This window comes from Cebus imitator, unplaced genomic scaffold, assembly GCF_001604975.1.
Source record: "Cebus imitator isolate Cc_AM_T3 unplaced genomic scaffold, Cebus_imitator-1.0 Scaffold38, whole genome shotgun sequence".
Classification (NCBI taxonomy): Eukaryota; Metazoa; Chordata; class Mammalia; order Primates; family Cebidae; genus Cebus; species Cebus imitator.
Genome location: NW_016107353.1, coordinates 2,183,224 through 2,198,011, shown reverse-complemented (window position 1 = coordinate 2,198,011; position 14,788 = coordinate 2,183,224). Strand labels below are relative to the sequence as shown.

Here is a 14,788-nt window from a genome sequence, read left to right as displayed (position 1 = left end):
CCAGGATGGTCTCGATCTCTTGACCTCGTGATCCACCCGCCTTGGCCTCCCAAAGTGCTGGGATTACAGGCGTGAGCCACCGCGCCCGGCCCTTATGCATTTTTATTTCTATCCTTGCCTTCTAAGGAAAGAGATGTGGGATAATCTGATCAAGTCATTTTGCTGCCTTCTGAGCAATGCTAATAGAAGGTTTGGGGCCGGGCACGGTGGCTCATGCCTGTAATCCCAGCACTTTGGGAGGCCAAGGTAGGTGGATCACCTGAGGTCAGGAGTTCCAGACTAGCCTGGCCAACATGGTGAAACCCTGTCTTTACTAAAAATACAAAAAATTAGCTGGGCGTGGTGGTGGGCACCTACAGTCCCAGCTACTTGGAAGGCTGAGGCAAGGAGAATTGCCTGAACCCAGGAGGTGGAGGTTGTGGTGAGCTGAGATTATGCCATTGTACTCCAGCCTGGGCAACAGAGCGAGACTCTCAAAAAAAAAAAAAAAAAAAGAAAAGAAAAGAAAAGGAAAAAAAAAAGATTTGGGGCATGGAGGATCCTGGAGAAATTAAGGCAGATTTCTTGTTTTGGTATTTTCATATCTGCTTAGTTTTGCCTCTGTTTTATAAAAGGAAACTTGAGGGACTATTCTTGCATTTTTTTTCTTTTTATCTTGAGATGGGATTTCACTGTGTTACTTAGACTGGTCTTGAACTTCTGGTCTCAAGTGATCTCCTACCTTGGCCTACCAAAGTGTTGGGATTACAGGCATGAGCCACCTGTCCCAGCTGCTCTTGCATTTTGTATGATCACATAGAGTATTAAAACTGGAAAGGACCTGGGCCATCACTTCCCTGAGAAAAAGTGACTTTCTCAAGGTCATGCAGTTAGTAGCAATGCTGGAACTGAACGCTTACCCAGCAGATCACAACATGACCCTTGAAAGGACCTATCCTGCAGCACTTTTAAATTTTTATTATTTTTAAATTTATTTTTTATTTACAAGAGCCAAGTGCACATATACGGCAGCACTTGGGAGTCTTGTGCCAGCCCAGTTAGCAGCTTTGTTTTTGGGAAATGTACTTCCCTCAGGACATTGGGATGGAATTCACTCATCCCAAATCATCACCCTGGTTTAGAAGACTAAGGAATCAGAAGACATTTGTGCTTTGGGGAGCAGAGACCCTCAGGGCACAGAGAAGGAAGTAGAGAGAGATTCTGTGTAGTCCTGAAGCAGAGGTAAGTCCTGTGGCTGAAGGAAGCCTTAGCATTTAACTCCTTTCTCTTCCCGAGAACTCTCTGTAGGAAGTCTCCCCTAGCAGAGGCTTCATAGTATGTCAGAGAAGCCAAAGATGGTTTGCCTCTTTGGAAACTGTTATCCTTCCATCTTGATGGCATCACTCCTGCCACTGTTCCACCACAGAGGTGGGTGCCTAGTGTAGAGAGTTGGTTCACACACACGTGGCTCATTCCTCAAGCCAAGCTCACCAGGAAGAAGCTTGAGCGGAAGCCTTCTCTCCAGCCAAGTCTTTCTCTCTCTCATACTAGATGGCATCCTTTGCAGCACACCAGAAGTTATAAGGATGAGGGAAGAAGAGTAGAGGGCCAAAGAGATTCCATTTTGAGGAAATACTACAGTTTGCCTTGCCAGGTGGAATAATCAAGTATGAGTTCTTTTCGTCTCAGTTAATAAACTAACCAACGCCCAGGTAGTAGTAATGATGGAGCCCTTCAATGGTTGACATTTCCCAAGAACCTTCTTTTTCTGAAAGCAGATCGTTTCTCTCATTCCTGACTCGCCATGCTGTGTGTCTTCCAGAGTGAAAGAAATTGATGTGACTGTGAGCACCAGCAGAGTGGATTTAATTCTGACCAAGAAAAGGGAGATGGTTTGCAAATGGGTTGTTCTGGGATCCTGGGAGAAGAACGTTATAGCCAGAGATATTAGATTTTCACTCTAGACTTTAAGGAGACTTTTTTTTTAAAATTAAAAAACTGGGGGCTGGGTGCGGTGGCTCATGCCTGTACTCCCAGCACTTTGGGAGGCTGAAGCGGGTGGATCACCTGAGATCGGGAGTTCAACACCAGCTTGGCCAATATGGAGAAACCCCGTCTCTTAAAAGAAAATACAAAAATTAGCCAGGCATGATGGCGGGGGCTTGTAATCCCAGCTACTGGGGGGGTGGGGTGGGTGCTGGGGTGCTGAGGCAGGAGAATCACTTGAATGGGGAGGCGGAGGTTGGGGTGAGCTGAAATTGCGCCATTGCACTCCAGCCTGAGCAACAAGAGCGAAAGTTTGTCTCAAAAAAAAAATCTCCCAGGATCCAGAACAACAAAAAAAAGATTGGGTGCAGGAATGGTGGCTTATGCTGTAATCTCAGCACTTGGGAGACTGACGTGGGAGGATCACTTGAGCCGAGGAGTTGGAGACCAGCCTGGGCAACATAGCAAGACCTCGTTTCTACTAAAAATAAAAATAAAAAATGTTAGCAGGGCTAGATGGTGCATGCTTGTGGTCTCAGCTACTCAGGAGGCTGAAGTGGGAGGATCTTTTGAGCCCAGGAGTTTGAGGCTGCAGTGAGGTATAATTGCACCGCTCTGATTGCACCCATGTATCACTCTAGCCTGGGTGACAGAGTGAGACCCTGGCTCTAAAAAAATTTTTAGAAAAGTCCGCCAGACCGCCCCTGAGCCGCCATGATGGATACCAGCCACGTGCAGCCTATGGAGCTGGCCAGGGTCACCAAGGTCCTGGGCAGGACCGGCTCTCAGGGACAGTGCATGCAGGTGCGCATGGAATTTAGGGACAACACAAGCTGCTCCATCATCCGCACTGTAAAGGCCCCGTGCGCGAGGGCGACGTGCTCACCCTGTTGGAGTCAGAGCGAGAAGCCGGGAGGTTGTGCTGAGCTTGGCTGCTCACTGGGCCTTGGATATTGGATTCGACCACTTGAGATGGAAATGGTGTGTCACGACCTGCTCCTTTATTTTGTGCCGCCACAGTAAATTGAGATGGACCTTTTTTTTTTTTTTTTTTTTGAGACGGAGTTTCGCTCGTTACCCAGGCTGGAGTGCAATGGCGCGATCTCGGCTCACTGCAACCTCCGCCTCCTGGGTTCAGGCAATTCTCCTGCCTCAGCCTCCTGAGTAGCTGGGATTACAGGCACGCGCCACCACCATGCCCAGCTGATTTTTTGTATTTTTAGTAGAGACGGGATTTCACCATGTTGACCAGGGTGGTCTCGATCTCTTGACCTTGTGATCCACCCGCCTTGGCCTCCCAAAGTGCTGGGATTACAGGCGTGAGCCACCGCGCCCGGCCTAGATGGACCTTTAAATACAGCGTTTGTGATCCAAAAAAAAAAAGCTTATACAACTAATTTGAGAGGAGACAAAGTTTGAGTTTAGGTCAAGGAACTTCTAGAAACTGTATTCCTTCTGTGCTATGCTGAAGGGGCCTGTGAGGAAAAAAAATGTTTATGAAGCTTGAGTCCTGAATGGGGTGGAGCTTCCCCAGGAGCCAATAATGACAGAAGGGGTTCTTAAAGTCATTTCTAGAAGAGCATACAATCACAAAGGTTTAAGTTAATCAGATCCTGTTAAAAAGGAAGTCATTTTGGGAGGCCGAGGCGGGTGGATCATGAGGTCAAGAGATCGAGACCATACTGGTCAATATGGTGAAACCCCGTCTCTACTAAAAATAAGTTATTTAATTTATCTGTGCATCAGTTTCCTTATATGTAAGATGGGGGAAATAATACCAGAAAATTTTGTTGTAAAATGAAATGAGTTAATTAATGAACTGCTTAGAGCACTGTCTGATGCATGTAAAGGGTGACTCAGCAGCTCATGGTTCTTGTAATTATTATTTCTCAATAGCAGGTTTGTGCTAAACTCTAAGAATACAACCTTGAATTGAGTGCGGTCCCTGACCTTGAGGGAACCACGTTGTACCCACCCCCCCAAATGCAGGTAAATGGATGAGTTTCTTCATGGAGTAGGGTAATTTTATAAGCTTAATGTGAATCGATTGTGATAGGGTGCCCTAAGAGTTAATATACACAGTCTTAGGCAGCATTTCCTAGAGATTATAGAAACTAGAACTGCAGTGTTTATTGTTTTGGAGATCTCTAAACTCTTAAGAATCTGATAAATGCTATGGGGTGATTGTCTGGAAAAATACGTTATAATTTTGCCTTCATCAAACAGCCTCTGAACCTCTGATCCTCTGATCCTATGACAAGGAGCTGTTAAGTTTTCTCCTCTGGGTTGGTCAGACCACCCTGAGAACATGGTATTAGCAGTTCTGTACCGAGCATGTACTTTGTGTAAAACATCGTGCTAACCATCCTGGGGGAGACAAAGATAAATAAAGAGGTAATCCATACAGTTTAAAGCCTTAGTGGAAAAGAATGTTTTGTATGCAATGAGGTGTTTGTAGATACAAGTTGAAATGATAAAAGTAATAGTGTTCAGCTTGGGCAGTGGAACCAGGCTTTATCTGTACCAAAAGTTTAAAAATTAGCTGGGCATGGTGGTATGCACCTGTACTCCTAGCTACTTGAGAGGCTGGGGTGGGAGGATTGCTTGACCTGGGGAGTTTGAGGTTACCGTGAGCTATGATCATGCCACTGCATTCTAGCCTGGGCAACAGAGACAGACCCTGTCTCTTTAAAAAATAAACAAAGAGGTCGGGTGCAGTTGCTCATGCCTGTAATTACAGCACTTTGGGAGGCCAAGAAGGGCAGATCACCTGAGGTCAGGAGTTCAAGACCAGGGTGAAACCCCATCTCACAAAATATAAAAAGTAGCCAGGCATGACAGCAGGTGCCTATAATCCCAGCTATTCTGGAAGCTGAGGCAGGAGAATTGCTTGAATATGGGAGGTGGAAGTTGCAGTAAGCAGAGATCATGCCACTGCACTTCAGCCTGGGCAACAGAGCAAGACTCCATTTCAAAAACAAACAAACCAAGGCTGGGCGCGGTGGCTCACGCTAATAATCCCAGCACTTTGGGAGGCCGAGTCAGGTGGATCACGAGGTCAAGAGATCGAGACCATCCTGGTCAACATGGTAAAACCCTGTCGCTACTAAAAATACAAAAATTATCTGGGCATGGTGGCACATGCCTGTAGTCCCAACTACTCAGGAGGCTGAGGCAGGAGAATTGATTGAACCCAGGAGGCGGAGGTTGCGGTGAGCCGAGATGGCACCATTGTACTCCCACCTGGGTAACGAGTGAAACTCAGTCTCAAAAAAAAAAACACAAACAAACCAAACAAAAAAAGTATGAAGGATGTTCCTTAAAAGATGTATTGGTAGGCTGGGCACGGTGGCTCACACCTGTAATCCCAGCACTTTGGGAGGCCGAGGTGGGCGGATCACAAGGTCAAGAGATCGAGACCATCCTGACCAACATGGTGAAACCCTGTCTCTACTAAAAATACTAAAAATTAGCTGGGCCTGGTGGCACGCACCTGTAGTCCCAGCTACTCAGGAGGCTGAGGCAGGAGAATTGCCTGAACCTGGGAGGCGGAGGTTGCAGTAAGCCGAGATTGTGCCACTGCACAACAAACAGAAACCTGGTGACAGAGGAGGACTCTAAAAAAAAAAAAAAAAAAAAGATGCATTGGTAACTATGTTAATAAACAAATAAGAGGTTATCTTTATTCTTTATTCGGCGCTCAGTCACCCCGGCTGGAGTGCAATGGCATGATCTCAGCTCACTGCAACCTCGCCTCCTGGGATTAAGCAATTCTCCTACCTCAGCCTCCAGAGTAGCTGGGATTATAGGCACCTGCTGTCATTCCCAGCTACTTTTTATATTTTTGTAGAGACAGGGTTTCACCACGTTGGACAGGCTGGTCTTGAACTCCCACCTCAGGTGACCCCACCGCCTCAGCCTCTCAAATTTCTGGGATTACAGGTGTGAGCCACCACACCCAGCCATCTTTATTCTTAAGATTAGTGGGCTAATGTCTATAAAAGTGCTTTGTAGCTGTATATAGCTGCACAAATAAAAGCTGTTCTTTTTATTCTAATCACTAGTAGGGATAATCCAAAACAGAATGCACATAAATGCAGTAGAGCACATTAAAAATTATAAAAATGTTCAAAAGAAAGCAAAGTCGATTGGGTATGGTGGCTCACGCCTATAATCCCAGCACTTTGGGAGGCCGAGACGGGTGGATCACAAGGTCGAGAGATCGAGGCCATCCTGGTCAACATGGTGAAACCCCGTCTCTATTGAAGATACAAAAATTAGCTGGGCATGGTGGCGTGAGCCTGTAGTACCAGCTACTCAGGAGGCTGAGGCAGGAGAATTGCTTGAACCCAGGAGGCAGAGGTTGTGATGAGCCGAGATCGTGCCATTGCACTCCAGCTTGGGTAACGAGCGAAACTCCATCTCAAAAAAAAAAAAAGATATCTACCTAGAAGCACTCAGCCAAAAAAAAAAAGAAAGCAAAGTCACTTTTATTCGTGAGGAATGTGTGATGTCTCTAGTATAAGAGCGGGCACTGCTGGGTGCAGTGGCTCACACTGTAATCCCAGCACTTTGGGAGGCCGGGCGGGTAGATCACTTGAGTTCGAGATCAGCCTAGGCAACATGGTGAAACCCTATCTACCAAAAATACAAAGAATTGGCCAGGTCTGGTGATGCCTGCGTCTGTAGTCCCAGCTACTCAGGAAGCTAGGGTGGGAGGATTGCTTGGGCCTGGGAGGCAGAAGTTGCAGTGAGCCAAGATCCTGCTGCTGCACTCCAGTCTGGGTGACAGATCAGATCCTGTCTCAAAAAAAAAGGAAGAATGACACGGTTAGAGCTGCCCCATAGGAAGATTATCCTGGCAGTGGAGAGCAGATACTTTAGGGGGTCAGCAAGGTGACAGACTAGTTAGTGGTCTATCTCAATCTTTCAAGTGAGATAAATGAATAGTAATTTTTTTTGGTGCCCAATAAAATAATTTTTCAGGTAAGAGAATAAACATTCGGGTAGAAGAAACGAATAACAATTTTTTCTGGTGCCCAATATATGCTTTGCATAGGTTATTTCACTTAGTGAAGGTCATCAGAGCTTGGAAAGGAATGGACCAATCTAAGAGAGATTAGAACAGGAAGGCTGGGGGATTTCCTTTCCTGAAGGATGGGAGAGGGCCGGGCGCATTGGCTCATGCCTATAATCCCAGCACTTCAGGAGGTCGAGGTGGGCAGATCACGAGGTCAGGAGTTCGAGACCAGTCTGGCCAGCATAGTGAAACTCCATCTCTACTAACAATACAAAAAATTGGCCGAGTGTGGTGGTGTGCGCCTGTAATCCCAGCTACTCCAGAGGAGAATTGTGTGAACCCGGGAGGCAGGGGTTGCAGTGAGCCGAGATCACGCCATTGCACTCCAGCCCGAGACATCATCTCAAAAAAAAAAAAAAATCAGGGGCAGAGATAGCTGGGTGCAGTGGCTTACACCTGTAAGCTCAGCCACTTGTGAAAATGGGGTGGGAGGACTGCTTGAGACTGGGAGGTCAAGGCTGCCGTGAACCATGATCACTATGCGACAGATCACACCACTTCACTCCAACCTAAATGACCCAGTGAGACCTTGTCTCTTAAAATTAAAAAAAAAAAGCTCACGCCTGTAATCCCAGCACTTTGGGAGGTTGAGGCTGAGGTCAGGAGTTTGAGACAGCCTGACCAACATGGGGAAAACCCATCTCTACTAAAAATACAAGATTAGCCAGGAGTGGTGGTGCATACCTGTAATCCCAGCTACTTGGGAGGCTGAGGCAGGAGAATCGCGTGAACCCAGGAGGTGGAGGTTTTGGTGAGCTGAGATCAGGCCATTGCATTTCAGCCTGGGAAACAAGAGCCAAACTCTGTCTGGAAAGAGCACTGGAGAGGGAGTGTTTTGACCTGGACTCCTTCTTGTCTCACCTCTATCACTGACAAGCCGTATGACTTCACACAATCCCCCCTGCTCATTGGTTCTCTTGTCTACCAAACTGTGGGGTGTTTGTTTGCTTGTTTATTTATTTTTATTTTTATTTTTTCGAGTGGCCTGGGAGAGTGAAATGTTCTGGAATGTTGGGGGGAGAGCGTGGTGGTGTTCCAGAATAATCACCAATATCAGCTTAAACACTTACTCACATGTGATGTGCCTGGGTTTTCACAACAGAATGGGAAAAAGACTATGAAGTTTGGGCACGCACATGTTTCAGTTTAACTCTTGATTCTATTGTTTACAAATTGTGTGATCTTTGGGCCAATTATTCCATCCCTTTACTGTTTTCTACTTTCCTCTTCCATAAAAGAAGGATAATAACATCCACATTTAAGGATTGTTATGAGGACTAAATAAGACACTAATACCTGGTATAAAATACCAGAGGTGGAAGAAAGGTCTGTTTCCTTCCTTCTATTTCTGTGATGCTCATGTTCATGTAATTTCCCTTCTGTCTCCCCACTTCTCTGCCTCCCTTCTCTTTCCCTTTCACCAGCACAAAGTGTAATACCCTCACTCCTGTTGTGTCAGTGGGCTGTACTAGTTTCACAGACCTTGTAAAGGCACATACACCGGGAAGGTATTTCAACATGGTTCCTGTGGACTGTTGGCGAAGGATGTTTGTACAAACAGTCACACCCTGGCCGCTCATCCAGCTGAAACAGTCTGTGAATCACTGCTGAGAATGGCCTCTGACTGCTGCTGTCCTGGGGGACCCTAGGTGAGGGTCACATGGGCAAGGGGCTGGTGGAATGTGAGTGTGCTGTAGTGTGCCTCTGCTGAGTGTCCCCTTTGCTTAGTGTAGACTTAGATTCTGCCTTAAGGCCATCTCTGTCTCCCTTGGGACCTTCCTGTGCAAATTGGGGGATAAGAAATCAGAGAAAGGCATCAGGGCATGTACAAAGCAACATGGCAACTAATTGACATGACTCTTTGCTCTATACCCCTCCCCCTTCCTCAAGTCACTTTCTTGTTTCAAAATCTTCATGACAGTTTCATGCACAGAGATGCAAAAATGGTCAAAACCATGAAAGGCAAAAGTGTTGCTCTTGTTCCCCAGGCGACAGGGCCACCATTTTTATCAGTGTGACATACAGAGCATCAGAGTATTAAGGAGACGCTGAGAAATTAGGAGATATAGGAAGGCTTAACCAGGGAAGGCTTCTGAAGCTCTTTTTTTGTTTACTTTTGAGACAGGGTCTCCCTCTATCACCCAGGCTGGAGTGCGGTGGCTCAATCATGGCTCAGTTGATCCTCCTATCTCAGCCTCCCAAGTAGCTGGGACTACAGGGACGTGCCACCACACCCAGCTAATTTTTGTATTTTTTGTAGCAGTGGAGTCTCACTATGTTTCCCAGGCTGGCCTCAAACTTCTGGGCTCAAGCGATTATCCTACTTCGGCCTCCCAAAATGCTGGGATTATAGGTTTGAGCCACTGTGCCTGGCCTTTCTGAGGATCTTGAATTCAGATGGAAATGAGAGAGAGAAAGCAAGAGGAAAGGAAAGGCACCCCCAGTGGTAGCCATGGCTTTGAGGCCCTAAGAGTCAGGTATGAATGGGAAATAAGTACCTAAGAGTCAGGTACGATGGGGAGTCCATACCAGGCTGTACGTGCAGGTGAGCAGGGCAGAGGGGAAACTGAGACCTGCTGCAACATGTCTGGGGTGACCAGGCTGACATGGGCAATCCTGCCGGGATACCCTGTGGTCTGGCACCATCAGGACCACTGCCTTCTGCCTTCTTCCCAGTCCCCCCATCTAGGTATCCTTCCTGTGGTTTGAGGATTCTGGGGAGCCACAGGCTATCTTGGAGAGTATCTTGTTTCTCAGTTCTTTTTTTTTTTTTTTTTTTTTGTGAGACAGTGCAATGCAGTGGTGCGATCTTGGCTCATTGCAACCTCTGCTTCCCAGGTTCAAGTGATTCTCCTGCCTCAGCCTCCCTAGTAGCTGGGATTACAGGTGCCCGCCACCATGCCCAGCTAATTTTTGTATTTTTGGTAGAGATGAGGTTTCACCATGTTGCCCATGCTGGTCTTGAACCCCTGACCTCAAGTAATCTGCCTGCCTTGGCCTCCCAAAGTGCTTGGATTACAGGCATGAGCCATCGCACCCGGTCTTCAGTTCTCTCTTAAGGCCTTGCACCCTGAACAGGATTTCTCCTTTGACCTGGGTAAAGTAGAAAGAATCCTTGGTTTCCCTGCTGGGTTCAGTGTCCTTGACTGACCCTGGAGCAGTATATCCTTCTGGCCTGGTACCAGGAAGAATGGAGGCTCCCAACTTGGGAACCACATGGCTATAGACAGAGGACTGTGGCCACCTGGATCAACCTGGGCTAAGAATAGCCAAGACCCAGGGGTTGGAGGGGTCAGTGCCTTAAAGGGGCAGGCTGCCTGGTGGGCAGCATTGTGGGGACAGTACTCTAGAGAGGGGCAAGAGGTTCCTAGGCTCAGGGGCTGAGGCTAGGGGAGGCTATGGAGCCATGAGGCCTAACACTAGAGAGCACCCCGTCTAGCTTTTCACGGCTCATTCCTCCCTGTGAAAATAGAAATCTTACCATTTCCAGGGCCTTTTGGGTTGGGCACCCCCCTCCTCTGACTCTGCTTTTTAAATGCAAATGCCCCTGGGAGGGACTAACACCTTGGCCTCTCACCCCTGTGTAAATGAGTATCAGATGTTTAGGGGTGTTTCATTTTCCTGCTTTTCTCTGGATTGAAAGATGGGAACTGCTTGAAAGCTGGTGTCCCTTTCCTACCTTGGTCTGTGGGGACCCCAGGGCTTCTCTACAGCTTCCTGATTTAGGGAACAACCGGCCACCCTGGGCGCCTGCCAGAAGGCCTGGGGGCATTTGGGAAAGGGTCCTTGTGAAGCTTTTCTGTCTGAGGCTCTTTCCATGACATGCTGTTTGCCTGGGTGCCCCCAGGATGCTGGAATGCAGAGAAGGAAGAGCCTGCTTGGGGAAGGGCTGGAGCTGCCCCCTGGGGCTGAGAGGGCCTGTTTGTCTTTCTTTTCTGGGTTTAACCTTTTTTCTCAGACTTCTTTGTCAGTGACACAAAGAATGTGACCTCGGCCGGGTGCAGCGGCTCACGCCTGTAATTGGCCTTTGGGAGGCTGAGGCGGGCGGATCACAAGGTCAGGAGATCGAGACCATCCTGGCTAACGTAGTAAAACCCCGTCTGTACTAGAAATACAAAAAATATTAGCTGGATGTGGTGGCGGGTGCCTGGAATCCCAGCTATTCAGGAGACTGAGGCAGGACAATTGCTTGAACCCAGGAGGCGGAGGTTGCAGTGAGCCGAGATCGCACTACTACACTCCAGCCTGGGTGACAGAGGGAGACTCCATCTCAAAAACAAAAAAAAAAAAAAGAAAAGAAAAAAAGAAAAAAAAGAATGTGACTTCACGGAGTCTAGGCCAGCTTCCTTGCTTCTGGGAGAGCTGGTATGGGAGTGAGTGAGCAGGAGGGTGTATGTGAGGAGAGTAGGGTGTGTATGGGGAGGGTGTGGGGGGATGGAATAAGCGTGGGAGGTGTGTGGTCTGTATGTAGGGGGAGGCGTAGATGTGTGTGGGGGATGCAGGGGAAAAGTGTGGGGGATTGGGGGTTACACGCAGTTTGTGTGATCCCTATGGTTTCAGGTCTCCAAAAGTGACTGTACTCTGTTAGGGATTGTCTTGATGTTTGAGGAGTTAGCATTAACTGAAGTTATCTGCTTTATCATTAAACTGTGAGTCCAGCTTGCTGCTTTAGGAACAGCATAGTGGCACAGGACAGTGGGCTGGGCTGTGGGCACATGGTAGAGAGCCTTCCTATCCCGAGGGAGGAAAGAAGCATGGCACGGGGGCTGCTCGGTGTCTTAGCTGGTTCCCACGGATGGCTGGCTCTGTCTTTTTCTGCTTGACTTCCTTTGGCCTTCCTCAGCGCTGAGCAGGTGGCTGTCAGCTGCCAGCAGCCTACCACCCACACAGCCTGACCCTGCCCATTGGCTCCTGCACCCAGGCTTACAGACAGTCACCCCCATCCTCCCCACAGACAGCACCACCACCTGGGAGCTGCTGGCCCTGCCTCCTCCACTGGTATGTGTGTGATCCTTCTGCGTACCGGGGCTCCGGCACATCTATGCTGAGTGTATACTTGTAGGGGAGAGCACAGGGCTTGGGCCAAGAGTGTTTTTGAGTGTTCCCACCATGCCAGCCTCCCTCCATCGGGTCTATGACCTTTTCCCGACTCTGCAGCAGCTCTAGTGGGAGACACAGTACAAAGCCACTTAGCCTTAGTGGTCCTCCCTCTCATCTGGGACAGAAAGGAGGACCCTGTCACAGACAAGAGAGAACCTTTCAGACGTCTGAGAAAGGTGCTACCAGAAAGCACCCTAAGAATTATTATAATTGAATGAATTGGAGACATTCGCTCAAAAAGGAAGTGTCAGCCCCCAGCAAGGATGTCTTCCTTCTGGAGGATGGTCTCACTGGCATTATTCATAGCTCTCTGGTCAGTCCAGTGCCTCATCCCCTTGCCATGGGCACTTCATTTGAAGCACGCCTCAGCACTGCCTCCTAGCTCCGTGCAGACCCAGATGGGTTAGCCCAGCCCCGTCGAGACTGGTGCAGAGGACCTGAGGAGGCAGCCTCTCTGCCACGACCTGTCTCTCCTCTCTCTGGTGAGCCCTCCAGGCAGAGCCGAGCCTTGGTGTGTTGTTCCCTTACTTTGGAGCCCTCGCTGGATGGGAACAGCTGGGACCTGCTTTATGGAGTCTACTGAACAGGCTGGCATCCTCCAGGGAGTTTTCCCCACCCACACAGGAATGAGTCCTACAGAACTGGGTTCCCAAGCGCATGAGCTAAGAAGGCTGAACTGCGGCTGGAGGTGACAGTGGTGACAATCTGGGCCTTGTGGGAGACCTCAGTTTACAGGAAGCAAATGCTATGTTGAGGCAAAGCTGAGAAGGATGGTAGATGGGGGAGGCCAGGCCTAAAGAGAGCTACTGTGTCTTTGCCTCTGACTCCACCCATTTTCTGTGTCCTCTTTCAGGGGAGCTGCTCTTGTACTTCAGAGCATCTACAGGATCTTCAGAGCATTTAGGGTTTCCTAGGTGTTGCTGTTTGGAAATGCTGTGGTGGTTTCTCTGACACAGGATGGGCTGGAGACTAAGGTTGGTCAGGGGAGGTCATCCTGGGACCTTCCCTGTCCCCCTGCCTTTCTCTGGAAGGCCAAGAAAGCTAGAGGAGTCCCTTATAACTACCATGCCCTTAGAGGGAACCTGGGGTGAACTGCATGAGAAGGACTCGTTCTTGGGTGAGGGAAGAGTGGGAGGAGGAAGCAGGAAGTAGGAGCCAGACAGAGGAGAGGTGGCTGCTCTGGTTCCTGGGATGATTCCTGGGTTAGAAATACACATGCTGCCAAGACTTTCTTCTTTGCCAAACTTTCCATTCAGTTGATTGCCAGCTTCTGGTCCCTGGCCTTGCAATCAAAATTGCCAGCTCTAGAGGAAGGAAAGTTTTTAGAGGAGCCATAAGCTGCCTCACCTCTTCCATCCTGGTCTCTCCTCATACTGAAAGCCCAGAATCAACAGGGTATGTGGCAGGAGCTATGATCTCCAAGGATTCCAGGTGTGTGTGCATGAGACCAAATGGTTTCTGAGCTGGAACTGGGGTCTCTGAATTGGAGTCAGCAGTGCACGGAGTCCTGACTTTATGTAGCTGTGTCCTACAGGCTCCAAGCTCCTGGCCCTCAGCTTGTCTAGGACCCCAAAAGACTTTCACTAAACTCTTGTGTGCACTTTGGCTTCAAATCAACGGTGAGTCCGGGGTATGGTATGCCCAGAGAGTAGAAGGATGGACAATAAGTCCTGGTAGGAAATGCCAGATCATATGGGGCTGCTTTCGTTTAGCTAAGAGGACACTAGAGAGAGGATGTATGAGTGGGAAGAAAACGCAAGCTATTGGCCAGGTGTGGTGGCTCACGCCTGTAATCCCAACACTTTTGGAGGCCGAGACAGGAGGATTACCTGAGGTCGGCAGTTCGAGACCAACCTGACCAACATGGAGAAACCCTGTCTCTACTAAAAATAGAAAATTAGCTGGGCGTGGTGGCACATGTCTGTAATCCCAGCTACTTGGGAGGCTGAGGCAGGAGAATTGCTTGAACTCAGGAGGTGGAGGTTGCAGTGAGCCGAGATCGCACCATTGCATTGCAGCCTGAGCAACAAGAGGGAAACTCTGCCTCAAAACAAAACAAAACAAAAACAAAAATAAAAACACAAGCTGTTATTTTCTGTCTTCTCACATTTGGAACTAAATGAGAGGCAACCAGAGGGCTTGCATGCTAGAGAAGAGAAAGACCTTGTTGGTGCATGTGATTCCGTAACAGACCTGCCGTCAGATAAGCTTATAGAGCGGTATACAACCTGTGGGTTTTCCATAAGGAAGCTGGGATCAGATGCACATCCGTTGGAGGCTGGGAGCTGGCCTGCTTGACCTTAATACACCTTCCTGCTGGAGGAATCGGATTCCTGGCCGAGTGTGTTGATGTTTGCTGTTAGAGCCAGGCTGTGGGAGGGGCAGGTGGAGCTGGCAACAGGTGTGTGGAGTGAGATGTGGGACAGGGTCTCTGGCTGCAAAGCCAGTGGGATTGGGGGTATGGGTGAGTGTGGGTGCTGGACAGAGGTGGAGGTCCTCTCTGAAGAGAAAAATCTGGACCCCAAGGCCGGGCGCGGTGGCTCAAGCCTGTAATCCCAGCACTTTGGGAGGCCGAGGCGGGTGGATCACGAGGTCAAGAGATCGAGACCATCCTGGTCAACATGGTGAAACCCCATCTCTACT

The 14,788-nt window shown here is 48.7% G+C and overlaps 1 protein-coding gene and 1 pseudogene across 2 annotated transcripts in view; both read left to right on the top strand.

Moving 5' to 3' along the window:
* PIK3C2B (phosphatidylinositol-4-phosphate 3-kinase catalytic subunit type 2 beta) overlaps positions 1 to 14,788 on the top strand; it is a 79,621-nt gene that overhangs the window by 4,611 nt on the left and 60,222 nt on the right. The window contains exon 1 of one of the 2 annotated variants that reach the window (XM_037737337.1): positions 8,488 to 8,694. The exons of the other annotated variant lie outside the window; for it this stretch is intronic. The gene's annotated coding sequence lies outside the window, so the exon portion shown is untranslated. Of the gene's footprint in view, positions 1 to 8,487; positions 8,695 to 14,788 lie in introns of those variants that run through there. 2 annotated transcript variants of the gene reach the window in all.
* Positions 2,602 to 2,994, top strand: LOC108302036 (annotated as a pseudogene).